Raw genomic sequence first — 24,222 nt, 5'->3', positions numbered from 1 at the left:
GCTGACCCCAGGTTCATGGACTGGCCTGAAGTGGAGAAAAGGAGAAAAAGTACTGTAACGATTAATGAAACTGAACCTCTATTGCATGGATATTCATACAGAAGGATCCATGTGCTATGCTGTTATCAGCATAGTGTAAAATCTTGGCCCCATCAAAGTCAATGGCAAAACTCCTGTTGACTGTAATGGAGTCGGGATTACACCCTAAATGTCTGAAAGTTAACAGTAGTGGTATGTTATTGTGAATGATACAGGATTGAACAAGCACTGTATTCAGCTTGGAGCAGCTTTCTGGGTGTGTCTGGTTTCAGTAGCCTCTCTGCTCTCAGTATTTAAATCTAATCTCATATTCAAGTACAAGTCATGCAGATAGATCTCAGGTTCCAATGTAGAGGTGAATCCCTCCACCAAACTCTCATTGTAAAAGAGATGGGTCTGGACAAAAACTTCGGCAGGAAACCCAGGCTCATCAGTCACTTCTAAACAATGCTGGGATTTCTATCTTGTACATGCCAAGATTGGAGTCCCTTCTTCTGTTTCTGAATCACCAACACTGTTTTTTAGGACTGATTAATAATAATTGGAAATAAGGTGACCAGATGTCCCGATTTTATAGGGATAGTCCCGATTTGGGGGGTCTTTTTCTTATATAGACTCCTATTACCCCCGACCCCCTGTCCCGAGTTTTCACATTTGCTGTTTGGTCACCCTAACCCTACATCTAACCATTAGGTGAAAAGAATATCCTACTCTTTCACAGAGGGGAAAATGGCCTACACTTACTCCAGTAGCTTTGAATGCTCATGACAGAGGGCTGCTGGAAGAACTTTTTGTTTAAAGAATTATTCCAGGAAACCCCTCCAATACAGCCAGTGGCAGGGTAAAGAGAATGAAAATGTTTAGTACCAAGGGCTTGTCTACATGGAGATAGTCAAGAAAGCTAATCCAAATTAATTTTCAAAATGCATTAGTTAAACTTCATTAAACACCTATGGGGACACACTTATTTAGAATTAAAGGGGCCTTATTTCAGGTTAGTTTAATTCATGTAATTCACTAAAATTAATAAGGGCCATTTTAATTCAGAATCAGAGCATCTACACATGTGTTTAACGCCACTTTAAATTTACACCTTTAGTTCATTTGGATTAACTTTCCTTAGTGTCCCTGTGTAGACAAGCCCTAAGGAATTTAGCAGTTATCTACCTGTATGCAGACCATTTATTATTTGTACAGTTCCCAAAAGTGTGCTAGGCTCTTTACACATCATAATCTTCTCTTCTAATCAGGTATTTACAAGATGCCCACCATTCTGTTATCTAAGTGCTAACAGACAGGACAGAAAGAACTAGAAAGGCAGAAAAATGGACATTACAACAGTGAAAGAAGGTGAAGAGTTACTTATACCTGCTAATGGTGAAGAATTACTTATACCTGCTAATGGTCTCCTCACCTTGTATACAGAGAAGGCAGCTGATACAGTCAACCACCCACTGACGGGACGTGGCCAGTGAATCACAGCTGTATGGTGCTATTAGTCCAATCAGAGATCCAAACCGATTAAAAGTTTCCTGAGTCTAATTACAAAAGAATGAAGAATGAACATTCTCCAGCTGTACTAGACTTCACTTGCCATCCTTATTGTTGATACCAGTCAGCTCTGTGTTTTTGGGGAACCAGGGCGCAGTATCTAGCCTGTGTGACTCATGAAGGACACCCCTCACCCCGTCTCTGTTTGAACCAAAACCGATCGGAGAAAAGGCTTGCAGAGAACAATGAAGGGCATGGGGAGACACACCTACACCCCCCCTGACAAGGGTGACAAGATTAAGACGTCTCCATTTTTGCATACAGAATGTAGAACAGAGACAACTCCCCTAGCCTCATCTGCATGAAAGATGGGATAGGGATTTGCATAAAGAATGAGGAACGGGGAACCGCACTGAACTCTGGGACCAGAAAAGCAGGGACGCACTGCATCATGGGAATCCCTGCTCCAGATGCTAATGAACTTACACCTGCACACACCCAGCTCAGCAATTATCAGAGCAATTCTAGTAATAAATCTTTGATTGATATCCCAAAATACTGTAGCAGCCTAGTTGCCTTGTGAGCTCCCTGTAAGAAAACAACACCCATAGCCAAGAGTGATCAGCTCCTATTGTCTAGCCCAGGGGTCGGCAACCTTTCAGAAGTGGTGTGCCGAGTCTTCATTTATTCACTCTCATTTAAGGTTTCACGCGCCAGTAATACATTTTAACGTTTTTAGAAGGTCTCTTTCTATAAGTCTATAACATATAACTAAACTATTGTTGTATGTAAAGTAAATAAGGATTTAAAAATGTTTAAGAAGCTTCATTTATAATTAAATTAAAATGTACAGCCCCCTGGACCGGTGGCCAGGACCCGGGCAGTGTGAGTGCCATTGAAAATCAGCTCGCGTGCCGCCTTTGGCACGTGTGCCATAGGTTCCCTACCCCTGGCCTAGCCTAAAGAAAATCCTTGAGCCATCAGTTTACCCATAAACAAATCTAGTGTTCTCCCTTGAGCCATTGTATTTTCTCTACAAAACCCCCAACCTATGCCCAAGTAAGGGTTCTGATGTATAGACCCAAACTCTGCATCAGTTCCATTGGGAATCCATCACCTGACTGATCGTGCTGGGGGCTCTGCCTGTCTCCAGCACTCAGGACCCTGAGCTACCACCATCACCTGGGAACCCCGACCAGTTCAAGCCTCATGGAGTGGGGGAGATCCCTCTCTCTCTCTGTTTTCTTTTCTACCTCAGGTATTAACCTTTAAAATGTAACTGTTATGTTTGTTTAGCCCTCCTTGTGTAGTTATCACTATTATTCAATACATAACTTTTATGGTTCAGCTGGTTGCTTCTCTCTCTCTCTCTCTCTCTCTCTGAATTTTACTCTTTTGTGTTTTTAGCTCCCCCCATTTACTCTGCAGCAACGCTTCTTGCACCTAAGCTAAAGATCCCTGTAGTGCCCAAAAATACTGTGGGGTTTGCTAATCAAGTGTGTTACTCCCAGTACAATTGTAATGTGAAAGTGTGATAGGGAGGTGTTAAACTTGGGGCACATAAGGGAGGGGCAGCTGAAAGTGCTGTTCAACCCAGCCTATTGAGACCAGGGGCACATAAGGGTACCAGCTTGAAAGTGCTGCTTAACCCAGCCCACTGAATACAGGGACATATGAGGGGATCATCTGGGGAGTGCTGATTGACTTGCTCTGCTAGTGTGTGTGTGTGCGCATCTTCATCTAGTTCTAGTTATTAGCCCTGGGGAACCTAGGTCCTGCAGGATAGCTCCATTGGGAGCTCCATTGGGAGGGGACTTGTAGAAAGAAGGAGTAGAGCTCCATATGAACACACAAGTGACATAAGCAGCATATTAACAGAATTACAGAAAACTCCCCCTCCCCCAGAAGAGTAACCCTAATCAATGAGCCTACCCAAAGTGACAGGCACATCTGATAACATTGTGCCTCTGATTCCTGTACTGAACTGGGTAATGCACATTGGAAAACATAATCCCAATTGTACATACAAACGGATGGGGTCTAAATTAGCTGTTATCACTCAAGAAAGAGACCTCAGAGTCATTGTGTACAGTTCTCTGAAAGCATCTGCTCAACATGCAGTCAAAAACCATAACAACATGTTAGGAACCATTAGGAAAGGGATCGATAATAAGACAGTAAATATCATTATGCCACTATATAAATCTACAGTACCCCCACACCTTGAATACTGCGTGCAGTTTTGGTCATCTCATCTCAAAAAAGATATGTTAGATTTGGAAGAAATACAGAGAAGAGCAACAAAAATTATTAGGCGTATGGGACAACTTCTCGTACAAGGAGAGATTAAAAAGACAGGGACTTTTCACCTTGGAAAAGAGATGACTAAGAGGGAATATGATAGAGAACTATAAAATCATGACTGGTGTAGAGAAAGTCAATAAGGAAGTGTTATTTAGCCCTTCACATAAGACAGGAACAAGGGGTCACCCAATGAAATTAATAGGCATCAGGTTTAAAACAAACAAAAGGAAGCATTTCTTCACACAATGCAGTCAACCTGTGGAACTCATTGCCAGGGAGATGTTGTGAAGGCCAAAAGTATAACTGGGTTCAAAAAAGAATTAGATGAGTTCACGGAGGATAGGTCCATCAATGGCTATTAGCTAACATGGTCAGGGATGCAACCCCATGATCTGGGTGTCTCTAAACCTCTGACTGCCAGAAGCTGGGGCTGGGACTGTCCAACAGGGGATGGTTCACTTGACAATTGCCTTGTTCTGTTCATTCCCTCTTAAGCATCTGGCACCCACCACTGTCAGAAGACAGGATACTGGGCTAGATGAACCATTCTTCTGGGGGATCCAGGATAGCCACTCTTATGTTTTATGTTCTTAGCTGATTAAATAGAAATTCAGCTTTAGCATCCTGGGAGCATAAGAACCAAGAATGCATTTGTGACACTGGCAGACCAGTCAACCTGTGTATGACCCATAATAACTTAACAAGAGGCGCTTCTACTGTATCAAGACAGTTCACTTGCATGTGAATTTCTAAGAGATGTATTAGTCTAGCAATCATTAACTCATTCAAAAATGAACAATAGAGGCTAAGTGTATTTGTCTGTGTTTATCTATACCCGGTTAGAAGTTTCACAATGTAACCAAATTAGCTTGTAGATGCTAATTCCCTTTCATGTCTTAATTGCCTTAATTATGTATGCAAGGTGTTCAGTTAACCTTAAAATCAAAGATGTCAGACTCCAGGAAACCAATCATTTCTACATTATCTTCAGCTTAACTATCTGTGTTATAATGGAAGAACGGCTAATTACCTTATGTGAAGGAATGTAACTAGTTTACTGTGTTAATAGAATGATAATAGAAGATTATCTTCAAAGCAAAGTACAACAGGTGATCTGCATTGGGGGAAGGTCCTTCTGTGACAATTTCTGTGAGGTAGGCTTGTCAGCCTGCTAGAATAGCTATAAAAGAGAAGGCTCGGGCCTGAGCCTATCATCTCTAGTCTGCTTAAACTTTGAACAGGGAAAGTGTAAGCCATAGGACAGAGATTTTCCAAATAATCATTTGGAATAACCTGGAAAGTGCATGGAAAAACTAACAGACTTTACATCTAAGCTGCCTTTGGATTCTGATCTGTTGGGATGATTCCAGAGAGACTTTTACAAACCAGCAGTTTATTCCATCACTGTTGTGATCTTGAACTATGAACATTGAAAGTCACTTGTATGGATATTGATCATTTAACCATTTGTAACTCTCTTCTTTCTTTTAACAATAAATCTTAGATTTAGTTATTAAGGACTGGCTGACAGCATGATATTTAGGAAAGACCTGAGGATAAGCATCCGGTCCTTTATGATCAGTGAACCTCACATATAGTGAGCCAAGTTTTCAGTAACCCCTCACTATATTAGACATAGAATATCAGGGTTGGAAGGGACCTGAGGAAGTCATCTAGTCTAACCCCATGCTCAAAGCAGGACCAATCCCCAGAGAGATTTTTACCCCACTTCCCTAAATGGCCTCCTTAAGGATTGAACTCACAACGCTGGGTTTAGCAGGCTACTGCTCAAACCACTGAGCTATCCCTCCCCCTTCTTCCAAGACATGGATGTTTAGATGGGAGCCAAGGTCTGGACTGCCAAAAGGGGACTGCGTTTGGCATCTTGTTAACTAGGGTGGGAGCTCTTCTGTTGTTGACTTGGTGAATCTAATTATAGAATAAGCCATCAGTTTGGGGGATTGTCTGCCCTCTACTTCTTGCAGTCTTCCCGGAGTGTGGTCACAGCATTGTTGTGTAAACCTCTCTTCTGGAAGCAGGGGGATCTTAGTCACCTTGAGATCCCAGCTGCCGCCCTGGAAGAGTTTTTCATGCATTTGCGTTGAGTGTCAGATCTGATATAAGCAGGGAAGTCAGCTCAAGGAAGAGTAAGAGGCTATACTCACTGTGCTATTAACTGCCTCTTGATAGGCAGTCAGCAGCTGGGTGCTGGCCTGCAAGGCCCTTTCTCTCTCCCACTCCTTCCCTGAACTGAACCATGTCCTTAGTAGCTGTTGGTAGAGCAGGGGAATGGACAGAGTTAGTACCAGAAAATCCCTCCCAAAAGTTCCTCTTAAACAGGTTTAATTGTCACTAAAATCCCTCTCCAAAGCATCTGACCTCGGTGTAGCAAAGGAATTACATGTCTAATGGAAGAGCCCCTTAGATATACAAGTCCCAGGGACCAGATTCACCTCTGGTGATTGAAGCCAAAGGAGTTACATGAGAGATGAATCTGGGCCCGTGTATGTGATGTCTGCTGTAGACTGTCTGATGGGAGCTGTCTAGCACATTGCATGCTGGTTGATGTCTGCTGCTGTGGTCTGTTTCCTGGGCAACTTCTCCCACGTCGAGTGGCAAAATGACAGAGAGGAGCATTTCTTTATATTAATTTGAATAAGAGTAGAGAAGTCCCCCCCACCTTTTATAACTTCATTTTTATACTGAAGGTGCATCAAACTGCCCACCCCTGAGCTCTTCAAGATATTCTGTTCATGTCTGAGGAACAGGAAGTCTCCTCTGAATGAGTTTCCATACATAGGGCTTAACTCAATATTAATGAATTCCTCTTAGGAGAAGTGATCAGTTTCAACTGGTTCTCTTGGATCTGGCTACTGCAGTGGTGATTTTCTTGCCGGTCCAAGTAGTGTCAACTCCATTGTAAGAACTCGATCCCAATCCAGCCCTGGCATAAAATGGCATAGCTTCCATGGATTTCAATGGGGCACATGCCCACTTATCACAAGGAAGAATGTAGTGCTTTCTCCCTAAAATTCACTCCGTTGTGGAAAATTCCTCCACAACTGAAGCTTGACCCCCTAAATCTCTGACTCTTCCCTGCTGTAACACAGGAAACAATCTCCACCGCGGTTCAATGGTCTACTCACTTCAAACATTTCCTGGAACCAGTCTGCGGTTGGTTCTTTCTCCAGCAAAGTCTTCATTAGCTTGCCAAGGGCTTCCAAGGACCTCACGTACAGTGACTGAAACCAGAAGAGAAGGAGTGAGGCTCAGCACAGATCATTTGTGTGTGTGGGCCGGGGAAAGCTAACCATAACCTTGCCAGGGAGGCCATGTGTGACTGCCATTACCCAGTGCCTGCTGGGCAGAAATACAGTGGATGGTGCCAGAGGAGAATTGTTGTCACGTACCTGTATATGCAGAGCATCCTTTGCTGTCTCGCCTTCCTCTTTCATCTTCTCCAAGGGAGGAAGGGGAAATAAACTTTTGAAACACTCATCAAGGAGCTCACGGTTTTCCTCCAAGGTCAAAGATGGTTTGAGTTTGCTGGCAGAAGAAAGAGAGAAAAGTCATGCATTAGACTCAGTACCACCTCCAAGTAAAAGAGTGGGTCCAATGGCTAGAGAGTGCCCCAGTCTAGAACCCCAAATGCAAACAACCCTTCACTTTGCAGCTGAGCACCTCTTTGCACCTCTATTAAGTATTGGCTCATCTAGAAGTAAAGCTAAAGCTTCAAGTCCCCTTTTTAGAGAAACCCACAAGCTTCCTTCCCCCTGCCAGCTAGCCAGACACCTCCCTCCCCATCTGAACTCTCCTCCATTGTACTGCATGCCCCACAACCTCCAGTCTTGTGTCTTTCAAGCACAAACCTCTAAATGGACACATTCGAACCCTCAAGAATGAAAGTTCTGCTGGTGAGCAGCATGTGAGCCAAACCCTGCAGGCATCAGACTGCTCCCAACCTGACACTCATGAATTAACAAATAAGAAGTCATCACAGTGCCAGGAAATATGGCAGAAAATAGCCTACCTCAGATGTCCAATGGCAAGAATTGCCTTGTAGCGAACTGGAGATGCCAGGGAATCCAGTGGTTCCTTTTTAATGAAGTCCTGAAATGCATTAATAGGGACATAAAAAATGGGAAATGGATTTGAAAGGCAGAGAGGTCTTCCTCTCACACCCTGAAATTGTTTGGGGGGGCGGGATAGCTCAGTGGTTTGAGCATTGGCCTGCTAAACCCAGGGTTGTGAGTTCAATCCTTGAGGGGGCCACTTAGGGATCTGGGGCAAAATTAGTACTTGGTCCTGCTAGTGAAGGCAGGGGGCTGGACTCGATGACCTTTCAAGGTCCCTTCCAGTTCTAGGAGATAGGATATCTCCATTAATTAATTAGGGCTATATACCAGACCTGTAATAAACAGACACCGTTCTCAGCAGGCTCTCTGCCTCTGAAATGGACCGTAGGGCCATCTGCAGGCTATACGGAGGACAAAAAGATAACTCACCAGATACAAGCCATTCCTTCCAGTTACAGCCCACAATATGTAAGTGTCTCTGCCGAGCTCAGAGTGGACCCAGCATTCGGGGTGCCATGCAGGTAGCTCATGAGACTGCAGTAGTACAGTCACAGCCAATGGATAAAATAACATCTCCCTGGAAAACCAGTCTTATTGCATTACAACAAACTCCTTTGTACTTCAGTCCTCAAAGCTCCTAATCACTCACCAGCATGTAGCCAAGGAGCTCCTGTTTGTAAGAGAATTCGAACTCCTGGGAGTCTCTGGTCTCCAAGATGGCACAGCTAATCTCCGTGACATTCTGGATGAGGGTTAATTTTAGGTACATGTCCTACATAATCCAGAAGGAGAAACAAGAGGATGTGGATGAGAAACTGAGAGAAGAACCAGAGTCCAGAAGATAAAGATCAGGAATTAAATCTAGCCTCAGGAGAGGAGAGAGGTGTCCGCAGACCCCAGAAGGCAGAGGACCCCGGCTCTGCACCCACCTCAGAAGAAAAGAAAACCCAGGTTCATCAAATAAATCCAGGTCCACTTACACCAGAGCAGCCAGGACTCCTGCTTGATGTAGCAAGGAAATCAAGCTCTGTGCAATTTAAACAAGCAACTTGTGTATAGAAAATGCAAGACCTGAGAGCAGATTATTTAGAATTTACCTTGTTCGTAACAGTGATGCCCAGCACCTGAAAAACGAAATGCAAAACAGCTATTAGCAATGTATGTCCAACATAACACACATCCTCAAAATGTCCTGGCTGGTGAATATGGAGCAGAGAGAAATCACTATTGTTAAATCTTCCAAAACGCAGGAAATGTATCCAGAGGGGGTGTTTTGCAGCGGTCAATATCAGGGGTCACACTACATAATATTTGCATTTGTGAACTACTAGAAGATATCAGTTTGGTTCAACTGTTTTTTGACAATGCCTAAATGAGAGTCTCAGTCAGACAGGGCAGAATTGAATGGCAAAGTGACGTGGAGAGGTTGCACGGAGATGAGAGTCAGTGCCAGCAGTCAGACACCTAGGGAACAGAAATAAGGAGCACACAGACAAACAAGAAGACAGATAAGAGGTAAGGGAAGTAGTGTGTCCAAGAAACAGAGTGACAGCAAATCAACTAAATACAAGCTAGCACTAGTCTCTCTTGGGTAGCGAAAGATAGCGCTAGATACACATACATATTAGGGGAGTTAGAGTGTTATTCTGAATAGCCTGAGTCTGACTCCATCTGAATTACTGTGTAGCTGTGGTCTACAGAATTTCAGAAGAATATAGAGAAACTAGAGAAAATACAAAGAGCAACAAAAATGATACAACATGTGACAGCTCACGTTCCGTCCATTACAGTTTTAAATTTGAGTTATGTGACAAATTATTGCTCAAAGGAGAGTTTTAGAAAATACAAGCCCTCTCTCTATAAACTCAGAGGCAATGCTATAACTTCAGGGTAATGCCCCTAACACTTATCACACAAAAGCTCTTACCTGACAACTGGCTCTGTAATGGTGAAGGATGTTCCCTGTGATGTCTGCCTCTACTCGGGAGAGAAGCTGGTCTTTTGGAGCATGAACAGCCACGTTGCTGTATGTCAGCATCAGGGTGCTGCGAGTCTTGCCTCTTTTTCCACGGTGGTAGTCCTAGACAATCGGAAACGTCACTAGAGACAAGTTCTTGTGATTCGTTTTGCCTTGGAATTCTGATCTGCTGCTGACCGAGGAATTGCTCACAGCAGCAATGGCAGTTTGCACTTGCAAAGCTCTTTTCAGCCAAAGATCTCAAACCACTTGCAAACAGTATTTAAGCAATATAATAACTGTGTGAGGTAGGGAGTTATTAGTATCTCCATCATTCCCACGGGTCACTCTGACACAGAGAGCCTAAAATGCTGAACCTACAGCAGTGAAGTACACGGGAGCTTAGTCGTTGACACTGGTGGGTACAAGATCAGGCGCTAAATGTCTTGCCTAAGGCTGCACAGTGAGTAAATGCAGAGCCAGCAATGGAAGCCCAGAGGCCTAGTCTCTTGCTCTATCCTTTAGATCAGTGGTTTTCAACCAGGGGTACTTGTGTACCCCTGAGGGTCTGCAGAGGTCTTCCAGGGGTATATCAACTCATCTAGATATTTGCCTAGTTTTAGAATCATAGAATATCAGGGTTGGAAGGGACCTCAGGACGTCATCTAGCCCAACCCCCTGCTCAAAGCAGGACCAATTCCCAACTAAATCAACCCAGCCAGGGCTTTGTCAAGCCTGACCTTAAAAACCGCTAAGGAAGGAGATTCCACCACCTCCGTAGGGAACCCATTCCAATGCTTCACCACCCTCCTAGTGAAAAAGTTTTTCCTAATATCCAACCTAAACCTCCCCCACTGCAACTTGAGACCATTACTCCTTGTTCTGTCATCAGGTACCACTAAGAACAGTCTAGATCCATCCTCTTTGGAACCCCCTTTCAGGTAGTTGAAAGCAGCTATCAAATCCCCCCTCATTCTTCTCTTCTGCAGACTAAACAATCCCAGTTCTCTCAGCCTCTCCTCATAAGTCTTGTGCTCCAGCCCCCTAATCATTTTTGTTGCCCTCCGCTGGACTCTTTCCAATTTTTCACATCCTTCTTGTAATGTGGGGCCCAAAACTGGACACAGTACTCCAGATGAGGCCTCACCAATGTCCAATAGAGGGGAACGATCACGTCCCTCGATCTGCTGGAAATGCCCCTACTTATACAGCCCAAAATGCCATTAGCCTTCTTGGCAACAAGGGCACATTGTTGACTCATATCCAGCTTCTCATCCACTGTAACCCCTAGGTCCTTTTCTGCAGAACTGCTTCCTAGCCATTCGGTCCCTAGTCTGTAACAGTGAATGGGATTCTTCCGTCCTAAGTGCAGGACTCTGCTCCTTGTTGAACCTCATCAGGTTTCTTTTGGCCCAATCCTCTAATTTGTCTAGGTCCCTCTGTATCCTATCCCTACCTTCCAGTGTATCTACCATCATTTTACAACAGACTGCCTGCAGTTAAGCAGAGAGGAGCACAATCTGGAGCTGGGGTTCTCTCAAGTGATTTTTATCATCTGATGTCTCATGGCTTGAGCGCCCCTCCCATGCACAATGTGTGGGAACTACATCAGTTGCTTGCATGGAAAAGACATCAGACGATAAAAATCATTTGAGAGAACCCCAGCTCCAGATTGTGCTCCTCTCTGCTTAACTGCAGGCATCATGCAGAACGCATACATTGGGGGACAATGCTAGCTGACCAGAGCAGACACTACCGCAGGGTTGCTGCCCCTGCTTTAGAGGGAGAGAAAGTTTGAGAGAAGCCCCTGGCTCCTTTACCTTCAGGCGGCCGATGAACCCAGAAATCTTAACCTTGCTCATTGCAGCCCCAAACTCCTGAAGTGCGTTCAAGGTGAGGTCCAAGTGGCTCTCAGCAGACAATGCGAGGATGGAAATGACTCCCTGTCACCCAAGAAAAATCCTGGTTAGGATCTAACCAGGTGCCTGATAGACCCCACGAGTCCATTCCTTTCACCTGAAGTGGTGTAAAGTGCCAATCAGGCCTGAGACACATGGGCAGCGGGGGCTGAGTGAAATAGCAATGAAGAGGATATGAAGCAAAATGGCATCTGTCCCAGGCCAACTCAGAGCTGAGCCTCACAGGGAGCATTCAGGGATTACTTGGTAAAGTGGGGAGAGGGACAGAGTCCTCACCTCTCTCTCAGGGTCTTCCATATAATTTGTTGTCGTCAGAAATGTATTAATCTGTGTTTTAACATGGACCAGGTCCTGACAAACTGCTAAGGACGTTCCTAGCGCCTTATACAGGAAACTCTGAAAGAAAGAGACCAGCCCTGAGATATCAGTAACACAACGTGCCTGTCAGTACAGACCCAGCTCAGCAACACTCAGGAAGGAACAAGATAGCCAAGTCCAAGCATCCATACTGCAGAAACATCCCATCATCTAGCCCAGCCAGAGAACCAACAATGCAGTACAGACAAGCAGCCTGTCCAAGCAAATATTGGAAGGGCGGGCGGGGGGCAAGAGAGCAGGGAACAAGTAAAAACAAATTTTATACGCAGAATAAAATATAAAGTAATGAAGCCTTGAGAGAAGCCTTATGCTGCCCCCCAATCAGAATTTCAAGGGAAATTAACTAGAAACTAAGCCTTAACAGATAACAAACCTTCTCTTTGGAGGGGCTGGCATAGCCGGCCATCTGCTGGCTCAACTCAAGGCTTATCTGGCTGCTCCAGGCACTGCTGTCGCCTATCATCTCCAGAGATGTTCTTAGGAACTGAGTGTAAAACAAGAGTTAAAGCAGATGGTTAATTGCAAGAATTTGGGGGTTGTTGTGGGGTTTGTTTGTTTGTTTGTTTGTTTGTTTGTTTGTTTGTTTGGTGTTTTTTTCTTCCTTGTTCTCTGTTGTAAACTTTCCAATATTCAGGTGTCATGGGAAGATTATTTTCCTGTTGAGAACTATAAACATCAACAACCCAGACTTCCTCTGCCTGTTGTTCTTTAACCTTTGCCTGATGATTCCTCTCAGTCTCCAAACCCAGACAGACAGTGAATTGGAGAATGAGATGGAGCCAAGAAATCTGACCATTGAGGAGTGATTTTATAGTGGATGGAGAATAGGTCTAATAAATTTTGAACAAAGGACCCTGGACTATGAAGGACCAGGAACCTTCTCTGAAGTGTTATGGACCCTTTATGCCACCTCCCAAGGGTCCCCAGGATTGTGAGGTACCTCACTACCACCTGCCCTTAGCAGGAGGAAGCCTTCTCTGTGCCTGCCAGGTGTCAGCTCCTGACTCTGCCAGCCACAGGAAACACAAGCACACCCTTCTCACCCCATCCAGCTCCACTGTCCTTCTACAGATAAGCAATTGGTACACTCCAACCGCCGAGCCCTCTGTGCAGCCCCAGAATGTCCAGCCCCTGTTCCATTGGACACTCACAGAATTCATAGGTTTGCTACACACCACGTCACCGGTGTCACCTCAGCATCACCGCTCCATTTAACACACTTAGATACGTTTAGAGTGAAAACAACTATACTTCACTTAGATACGTTTATAGTGAAAACAAGTAGAGTTTAATTCACAAAGATCAGAGATTTGAGAAGCAGCAAGTAAAATTAATGTAAACAAATGGTTACATAAAAATAAAATCATAACATACTTCTAGAGCTTAAACTTAGATAACCAAACATTCCCCTGTCTCACAAAGGATAGCTCCCCCAAATCTCTCTCCCAGCATGAAACACCCAAACCAAATGGGTTTCGTCTGATGAAGTGGGCATTCACCCACGAAAGCTTACGCTCCAATACTTCTGTTAGTCTCAAAGGTGCCACAGGACCCTCTGTTGCCCCAAACCAAATGTGATCCTCCATTCATAAGACAAGCCAGCTGGCAGTTCGTCCAATAGGTGAAGGATACCTGGTACAGGATACCTCTGGACCTCTAGATATAGTTCCAAGCATCCATTGTCTTCACTTGTAAACAGGGTACCCCCTATTGTTTGTTTGTTTTTCTTGTGTCGAATCTCCTCTGGAGACTTTGCAATCACTTGATTAGAATGTTGCTCTATTGATTAGCATCCACTGTGAAGAATTACTCATCTACATACAGCCATTCAGGCAGATAAGCATCTCCTGCCTGAAAGAAACTTATTGATCACTTTCTGGTGACCAGCCCCAACTCACAGACCTTAAAAGCATAACTTTCAGTATACAACCATAACGCCTTATATATTATCCATCCAGTCACTGTGCAATGATTATGATGATCCGTGTGGCACAGGTATCCAGTAAAGGCTTTACATGACATCCTTTGATTATATGGAGATCAGATCCAGGGAATCCTGGTAATCCTATGCACTCCTGTGGCCTCTTCCACTGGGTACCCAAAGGACCTGGGGTCACACCCTCAACTCCCATTGAAGTCAGCAAGAGGTTAGTAACTCTCAGCACTTTGCTGTTTCAGGCCCGAATTTTGAACAGCAGCCAGAAAATATCAGAAACCTCACAAGAGAACCTAATCTTCTTTGATTTTTTAGCCCAAAGAATTTCAAATGAGGCTGGATCTGGAATGGGAAATTCTAGAGTGTAATCCAACCCCAAATGGAACTCCAAACCTTCTGGGGCTTATTTGTCACTAGGTCCTTTCCTTTCATTTTCAGCGCTCGCCATAAAAATGTTCCTTGTCTGGATTTACACGAGGCTGTAAAGAGCTCTTTCTGACCAGAAAGGCTTCTCCATGAGATACGGTCACCAAACCTTCTCTTGTCTCTTTTCCTTTTTGGGTTTCTCAGAGCAAATTTTCTTTTGAGTGGCAAATAGAAAAAAAGAGTCCTTTAAATGTCCCCCAGTGATGCATTAGCACCATTAGCATGCTGGTTTTCTGGTTAAGTTTTGTGTTGTTCCCAGTGGTAATACAGAGTTATTTATAACTAGAGCTGGTTGAACAATAGTAAGTCCATTTCACAAAACAAGTGGGATTTTTTTGTTTCCTTGATTTTTCAACACACAAATGAAAAGTGAAAAAACAAAAAATATTTTGCTTTTCAAAATCAAAAATGACCATTATTCAATTCTTTGTTTTCCCTCTTTCCTTCCCTTTATCCCTCGTCCCCATGCCTGTTTTCCCCTCTTCCACTTTGTGACTGAAAAAGCTGGAGGGGGGAGGAGACAAACAGGAAAGCAACTGGAAAAAAAAACCCAAATCAACTTCAGTTTCAAAAAACTAAACATTTTCTATTTGGGTTGGGGTTGCTTTGTTTTGTGTAAAAAAAAAAGAAACTGAAAAATTTGAAAATGTCCCATGAAAATAAAAAAGGCCATTTTTCACTGAACAAAAGTTGCAAATGAAATGGTTTGACCAGCTCTGCTTATAATGAATAATTTATCATTATTCTTTCCCCAGCTGATACATTTGGAGGGTGGAGGGAGGGCTGTGACAATACAGCTGAAAGTCATCTTGTACCTGAAGCAGCATGTGCTCCCACCGTTCATGGTCCAGGGAATTCTCTGTGTTTCCTATAAAGCAGGAGGCAAAACAATAACGTCACCTAGGTTAGCAAGAAGAGTCGTCCCAGGTATCTCCTTTGCAATCAGTCCTTCTAAAACTCCTGGTCTGCCAAGCTGTAACATACCTGGGCTTTCAAGGCTAAATGGGACCTACGCCAACGTTCTTTGTTGGACCAACAGAAAGTATCATGTTATGTACCCTGCTGGCATTTTTATTCAGGGTCAGTCAACCCACCAGGAGTGAGATGCTGAGCACTCCCAATTCCTGTTGACTTTAATGGGAGCTGAGGGTGCTTAGCACATCACAAAACTGTTCAGCACATCAGAAGACTGGGTTTAATGTGAATACAAACTTTTCCTGCATAATAAGAGATTCTGGACTTGATCCTAACTTGATGTAAATCGGTGTAGCTTCACTGAAGTCAATGCAATTATATTGATTTACATCAGCTGAGAATCTGGCCCTGTTTCTGAATGTCCAGCTCTAACCTACCCTTCTTTAATGTCGGCACAATGTAGTACTGGGGACTCTGTACAGCAACAACAACTAGGGAAGATACAGCTCATTTCTTAAATCTTTTTTTGAATATCAAACCCACTTGAACATTTTGGGGTCTGATGTTCCTCAGAAAGATATCGGGTTTGTGCTCCACATACGGTCTGTCATACTCCACAGAGACTGTACTGGCACAGCTACGTCATTGGAGCTTTGCTGGCATAACCCCATAGTGTAGACAAAGCCGACACCAGGGGTCGGCAACCTTTCAGAAGTGGTGTGCCGAGTCTTCATTTATTCACTCTGATTTAAGGATTCGCATGCCAGTAATACATTTTAACGTTTTAAGAAGGTCTCTTTCTATAAGTCTATAATATATAACTATTGTTGTATGTAAAGTAAATAAGGTTTTTAAAATGTTTAAGAAGCTTCATTTAAAATTAAATTAAAATGCAGAGCCCCCTGGACCAGTGGCCAGGACCCAGGCAGTGTGAGTGCCACTGAAAATGAGCTCGCGTGCCGCCTTTGGCACGCGTGCCATAGGTTGCCTACCCTTGGCCTACACTGACTGAAGGGTTTTTTCCACGGAGGTCAATAGATTCATACCACTGTAAAATTGGTGAAAGACATTTTTAGGCCCATAATACCTAGATTCTACAAAGGGCACCCACTTGGCCAACCTAGCTTTTATGGCTCGGGTTTCCTTACAGAAAGAAAAACTCTGGGTTTTTTAATTGAATCACCCTTGAAAGTAAACATGGGGTTTAATTTTCAGAAAAATTCAGTTTCCAAAATCAGACTATATATGTAACTCCAAAATATTTCACTAACCTCCAGCTTCATGTGTATTCACCTTCCCAACTAATAACCTAGCAAAGGTGTGGGGGGAACTGCTGTAAAATTTCCATTCAGCTGAAACCTTCCTGGCCTGATTCTGCCCTGATTGAATTGGCCTCAGTGGTTAAACTCTGGATTTACCCCAGTGGTTCACAGTTATCCAGGTGAAGGAAAAGTGAGGGCCTAGAAGCCCAATTTCAATTCCCCACTGTTCCCATGTACTGCAGCAGGAATGGCACAACACATGTCAATACGAAGCTGCATTTTGTGGCTTCCCTTCTATTCTCCATGGACCGCACTCCTACTAACTAGCACTTTACCTTCAATGTACTGCAGCAGAGGTGGGATATTTAGTACCCACATCTCACCCACTGCTTCATGGATATTGTGGTGCAGGGCCTCAAGTAATTGCAAGGCAGCACATCCATGTCCTTCTCTTTCATAAGGGGATGAGGCTACTACCTGTCAATGAGAGAGAAAGGACAGGCTAAGTTTTGTCAGCACAATACCAGTTTGTTCCTGAAGGAGGGAATAGTTCAGACTCTCTCATTGTGGAGACCATACAATAGAGTTGTTGCTTCTACTGCAGTGTCGTCCTGAAGAAGAAAGCATTCTAGCTAGTATGAGGATGCAGAACAGTGTGTCTCAGGAGAGGGCGGAGAGAGGGAGATCCAATCATACACATTCCTCAGCCTGTCTATAAGCATCTAGCTATAAAACTGATTTTTATAGTTAACTGTCCCACTTCACATTTCTCATGGTCTACTCACCAGGAGTCGTGCCAGCAGCCCCTGGGGTGTAGGGAGTTTCACTAGGGAAAGAAACAGACTATCATTAATTATGCCAGGTTTTGCACAGAGTCCTGCTGATACAACAAGGAGTCTGGTGGCACCTTAAAGACTAACCGATTTATTTGGGCATAAGCTTTCGTGGGTAAAAACCTCACTTCTTCAGATGCATAGAGTGAAAGTTACAGATGCAGGCATTATATACTGACACATGGAGAGCAGGGTGTTACTTCGCAAGTGGAGAACCAGTGTTGACAGGGCCAATTCAATCAGGGTGGATGTAGTCCACCCCCAATAATAGATGAGGAGGTGTCAGTTCCAGCCAGCTGGCTGGCTCATTACAGAAGCAGCTTTTCCTCTCCTGGAATTGACACCTCCTCATCTATTATTGGGAGTGGACTACATCCACCCTGATTGAATTGGCCCTGTCAACACTGGTTCTCCACTTGCGAAGAAACTCCCTTCTCTCCATTTGTCAGTATATAATGCCTGCATCTGTAACTTTCACTCTATGCATCTGAAAAAGTGAGGTTTTTTTACCCACGAAAGCTTATGCCCAAATAAATCGGTTAGTCTTTAAGGTGCCACCAGACTCCTTGTTGTTTTTGTAGATACAGACTAACACGGCTACCCCCTGATACTTGAGTCCTGCTGATGTTATTCACCTATCCATTTCCAACGTGCCCACCAATGTTGAATACAGCTGATAATAATTTGCATTTCCATAGTGCTTTCAGTCTGAGCATCTCAAAATGCTTTACAAACATGAATGAATTCCGCCTCACAGCACCTCTATGAGGTTGGCATTAATTACTCCTTCATTTCACAAGTGGGGAAGCTGAGAGAGAAAGATCAAGTGATTTCCCCCAAGATCACATCAGAATTTTGGTGGCAAGCTGCGAACAGAACCCCCGTTTCCTAGCTCCCTCCCATGGCCATGTTGTAATCACAAGACCATCCCTCATTCATTTTAGCCTCCTGATTGCAGACGAGAGAACTGGAGCAGACTGAACCTGTTCATTTCATAGTGTGCCTGGAGAGAATAAATGAAAGAGTTTCTGTTATAAACCTGGTCCACTGTAGTCAAGGCAAGCAGCTTCTTCTCCTTCCTGCTGCTTTTTCTCAACCAGTTCCCTAAGGCATCTGCAGAGAGGCTTCAAAGTACCAGTGTACTGAGCTGGCACCACATACTCCAGAAGCCTTGGCCATAACACCTGCAGAGAAGAGCGAGACTGTTCAGTACATAGCTATTTCCATTCCCCCACCTCCAGTATCCTGCTGTCTGAATCCCTCCCTGTCATGTAGCTTCTCCTTTTATTCCTCACTGACCCTTCCCTAACCTATCACCTCATCTCTCTCTCCCCATCATCTCACTCTACCTGTCCGGTGCCCCCGCACTCTGTCTTTTAAATACACTGCCTTGTTTGGTGAATCCTCTTTCCCTGCATTAGAGCATTATGGAGCTATTTAGATAGCACCATAAACTCACCCAGAACTTTACAGACCTATGTAAGGCACAGCCCCAGCCCCAATATCTGTTCAAATCCAGGATCACCAAATCTAAATTTCAGAAGGGGGGGTTCAGACAGTGGAAAGAATTAAGAGAAGATCTCTGCAACATGATTCCTTCCAGTTAAGTTGCTTTATATCTTTTCTCTAATGTGAACCACTTACTCCATGATGAAGGGGTCACACCATCCCTGACATGAATTTGACATGCTGTTCCTCCATTATGCTGACTGTGCAAAAAGCTTCCTTGTGGAGAGGTACAAGGAACGTAAGGAAGAATGTCCCTATTTCAAGAAGCAGTAGCAACAGGTCACTTACTTGGGTCATTCCACTGACTGAGGTGTCCAGACATTGCAGGATGTCAATGCACAGGGTTTGGATAGTGCTTTCTTCCTCAATAGCCTGGGTGAGAAGTGTTGTACCCTGCTGTGAGATAGCTATATAGAACTTATGAGCTAGTAGTAAGACACTGGCTATAGAATCAGTGTCCTTCTCTTACGAAGCCATCTTGAACATTGACCTATGCCTGCTTTTATATTGCACTGGAAGTGCACAAACGTCTGAAGGAAAGAGAATAATAGAAACTCCTAACTGGTGGGTCAGATCCCAGGCTTAGGAAAACCCTAAAGCGAAGGGAATGATTCACTGAACACAAAAGAGTTTCCCCAACAGTGTTAAATTTTTTTAAATTTGAAAAACTGTTTCATCTTTTTATCTCTGAGGAAAAACATTCAGACTCCGCCCAGTGGAAATAAATATGCAGAACCAGGGGGATCCACTCTGTTTGTTCTGATGCCCCAACCAGCTTGGTCATTCTGTGTGTAGTGAGTGTCATAGAATCATAGAATATCAGGGTTGGAAGGGACCTCAGGAGGTCATCTAGTCCAACCTCCTGCTCAAAGCAGGACCAATTCCCAACTAAATCATCCCAGCCAGGGCTTTGTCAAGCCGGGCCTTATAAACCTCCAAGGAAGGAGATTCCACCACCTCCCTAGGTAAAGCATTCCAGTGCTTCACCACCCTCCTAGTGAAATAGTGTGATTCTATCAACAACTTACTGTAAAGTTGAACTGTTTATGTTAATACATATCATGGATCCAGTCATGGAGCACAAAGTGTCTGGAGCCCCTGGCTGTGTCCATGGATAGAAATACGGATTGAAGATATTTTTAAACTAGTACATGTAGAGTAGAGTATGTAGTGAGGGAAATATGCAGCAAGCTTTTCCAGGCTCCTGACAGTCTGGGATGCAGCCTGCATACCCTCGGTGTTTTGCTGATAGTTTATGTATGCTTCAACAGCCACAGAATTGGGCATCATTATGTTCTCTGGAGAGTCTATTTAAAACAAAAAGATGTACTTCCTTGTACAAGAACATTTCACTGAAAAATGGTGTTTTCAGAATTTTCAATGTCTCATCAGAGGTTTGAGTAACCTAGATAACTCTGTTAGATGTAAATACCCAGTGTGAGATTCTGATCTCTGTTACACTAGTATAAATCCAGAGTAATGCCACTAAAGTCAGTGGAGTTACCTTGACTTTACACCAATATAACTGATCAGATTCTGGCTCTAATCATTCATGTCCTTGAGTCAAAACTCCCACAGCAGGCAAGGGGAGCAATCAGCATGCAAGTATGGTAGGACCAAGTCCTAAGTGTTAAGAACTCTCCTTACCAGTTTGCTGGTGGACACACTGAACTCGCGGAAAACATATGCTACCATATCCCATTCTGCACAATTCTCCACACTTCCTGAACTGAGCAGCTTCCTGATGAAATGAAGAACTGCCTTCCTCACCTGCAAGAGTAGAGATTACACACAAGAGTTATTGTTATCCCTTCTGCCTGAAATAGGAGATAGGATATGAGACTCCTTATGCTTTTGAGTTTATCTCCTTAGATTATAAACGTGGATACATTTAACACTGGCAGGAGAATGATATGCCTTCTCTAGTCTGCAGTCTCTCCTTTGGATTTGAATGAAAGCTCCACCCAGATATCCATTCATCCTATAGCATTGAAAAAAATTGAAATATTTCACTGCTCCACACACAATCTTACCTTAGCATTCTGATCACTGAAAGTGGATTTCACTGCCTTCACAATCAGAAACTTTTTAACTCTTGTCTCGGGCACTGAAAGATAAGGAGAGGTGTACAGTACTTCTTTGTTCCACTCACTCACTTTCCACATTGGAATTAATCCTGGATTTCAAAGGGCCCTATTTAAGAATAGTACCGAGCTTCTCTCATCTACAGAATCAGTGGGAAAAACATAGGACCAGACTCTGGTCTCAGTTACACCAGTGTAAATCTAAACTAATTCCATTTCTATAAAGAGTGCCAAAGCGTTAGATAGACTGAGGTCACTGAAGTTAATCTGTGTTTACACCAGTATAACAGAACTCAGAATCTAATCTATAGTGTATAATAGTGACGAATATCGAGTCAGGAGTCCTATTTTATTTTTATCTGATTATTGTTAACATGCATTAGCCCCAAGTTAACTTCTGTATTTGAAGTTGAAAAATATCTTGGGCTACATTCAGCACTTAGTTGAACCTGTTGATTTCTGGGTGGCCATAGGTGGGTAACTTAGGGCAGCATTTGGTCCCTTAGTGGAGATCCAAACCACTGGTGACTGTGTGTTATAGAGACTCTGTGCCCCATTTGCAGAGGCGATGAGTCTGTTACAGCCCTGCCGTGCCTACAAAGCCTTGGTTCTTTAGCTCAATCTATAGTAGCTCATGCTTTTAGCTCTGGATCAGGGCCGGCTTTAGGCCGATTCCCCCGATTCTCCTGAATCGGGCCCCGTGCCTAAGAGAGCCCCGCATCCCACGCCTAACAGGGCCCCGTGCCCAGTGGCCTTTTTAATTTTTATTCACCCAGCGGCGCTCCGGGTCTTTGGCGGCACTTCGGCAGCGGGTCCTTCACTCCCTCCGGCTCTTCGGCGGCACGTGAAGGAGCCGCCGCCGAAGTGCCGCTGAAGACCCGGAGTGAGTGAAGGACCCGCCGCCGAAGTGCTGCCGAAGACCCGGAGTGAGTGAAGGACCCGCCGCCGAAGACTCGGAGCGCCACCTGGTGAATACAAGCCCCACGAATCGGGCCCAGCACTTCCTAAAGCCGGCCCTGCTCTGGATGTCCCCAACTCAACCCTCAGCATGTCGGCCAAGAGGGCAGCTGGCACAGTTGCTCCTGTGTTACTTACAGTTGGCACCAACAATAGTACTGAGCAGATTCAAAGAGGCCACACGAACAGCCTCATTCTCAATCTCCAGCTGCGAGTGCAAAAATGCTATCAGATCATCAGGAGAAGAACGGGCTGCAAGGGAACAAATCACGTCCTCACTGACAACAGAACTCTTATTCTTACCATACCTGACAAAGGAAGTTACAAGGAAACCACTGTGTAACTCAGAGTATCTTCCCCTTACCTAGCAGAACTACACAATTGAACAGCTCTGCATGATTTTCCGTGCTGAGCGGCTTAGCTTGAGAACAGATCTGTGGGAAGAAGGGAAATGGTCAAAGAAAAACTAATCAGAAGCAATTGAAAAGAAAACGTTCAATTAATTTCTAAGCTTCCACTTCCTACTTGTCCAAATAGAGGTCTGAACCCCAGGTAGATGGTACTGAATGCACAGCAAGAATCAAACACAATGACCAATACATTAGATAAGAGAAGCTAAAGGGTTTTGAGCAGCAGAGCTGATCTAATCAAGACACAGCCACAGTTTTTACTATACAACTCTGACTCCCCCTGATAATAGGCTTATGGTGAAATTGCTTTACAAACTGAGCTGGATATTAGCTAAGAAAATGAGACCGCTACCTGCTTACTCCTGAGCCTGCAGAAATCAGTAAGGCATGAGGAGGTCCCCAGGCTCTGCACTATCATTCGATAGATTTTGATTGTTAATATGCTTCAGATCTGCTGTGCCTAAGCTCAAGGGATCCAAGCAAAACCACCCCTCACCTGGTTGTGCAGAGCACTGCAGATGGCTTGAAACTTCTCTTTAGGTAGAGGGATCTCATATTCACAAGAGACCTCCAAGAGCTGGCTCAGACTCTGCAACAGAGGGTGAAAGTCAGATGGTGGGCACACACAGGAGCAATATGTAGTGACTGAAGCAGCTTCAGGGGATTCGTAGATTCCAAGGCTGGAACGGATTATTGCCATTGTCTAGTCTGACCTCCGGTACAACACAGGCCATAGACCTTGCCCAGAATAATTCCCAGAGCAGAGCTTTTAGAAAAACATCCCAATCTCAATTTAAAAACTGTCAGTGAGGGAGAATCCGCCTCGGCCCTGGGTAAATGGTTCTAATGGTTAATTATCTCATCATTAAAAATGTACGCCATATTTCCAGTCTGAATGTGTCTAGCTTCAGTTTCTAGCCATTGGATCAAGTTACACCTTTCTCTGCTAGACTGAAGAGCCCATTATAAAACATGAGTCCCTCGTGTAAGATATTATAGACTGTAATTAAGTCACCCTGTTACAGGACAGGTCCACCCCGTCAGGTTGGTACCAGGTTGTGGAGGAGTTGAAGTAGATCTGGGGTGGCCCCACTGGCCTAGTCTCCCTAGTCACCGCAGCAGTCCTGGCTCCTAGGGCAGCATAGCCTAATGGTCGGGATCAGTGCAGCAGCCCTTCGGTGAGGGTCCACGGCCCAACAGCACGAGTCACTAGAGCTGCCCTTCTAGGTATGGCAGTGCGGCCTAGTGGCCAAAGTCAATAGAACCACCTCTTGCGGTAGGGCAGTGCAGCCTAGTGGCCAGAGACAATGGAACCGCCCTTGGCAGCAGGGCAATGCAGCCTAGTGGCCAGAGTCAATAGAACCACCTTTTGCGGCAGGGCAGTGTTGCCTAGGCCAGCCCTTCTCTACTGGCTCCTACCTATTCCACAGGTCCCAGCCCAGGGCCCTGTCTTGCCGGTATCTGCCTCCAACTCAGCGGGGATCCTTCCAAAACATGCCGAGTCAAAGCCCGGTACCTCAACTGGATCAGTGCTTAGTCCACCTAGGCTACTTCCCACCCGTTCTTCCGCAGCTGGTAGTCTCCGGGATTCTGTGGTCTCTCCTCCATCTCTGGCACTGGGTGGCTGGGGGTCGGTTGCAGCCACAGTGTGGCTGGCCTCTGAATCCTGGAGCTCTGGCAGTCTCTCTGTGGGAGCCTGCAATGCACCTCTGCTCCCTTCGGCAGT

Source organism: Emys orbicularis, chromosome 1, assembly GCF_028017835.1.
Source record: "Emys orbicularis isolate rEmyOrb1 chromosome 1, rEmyOrb1.hap1, whole genome shotgun sequence".
NCBI classification, from domain to species: domain Eukaryota; kingdom Metazoa; phylum Chordata; order Testudines; family Emydidae; genus Emys; species Emys orbicularis.
This window is presented reverse-complemented; position numbering follows the sequence as displayed.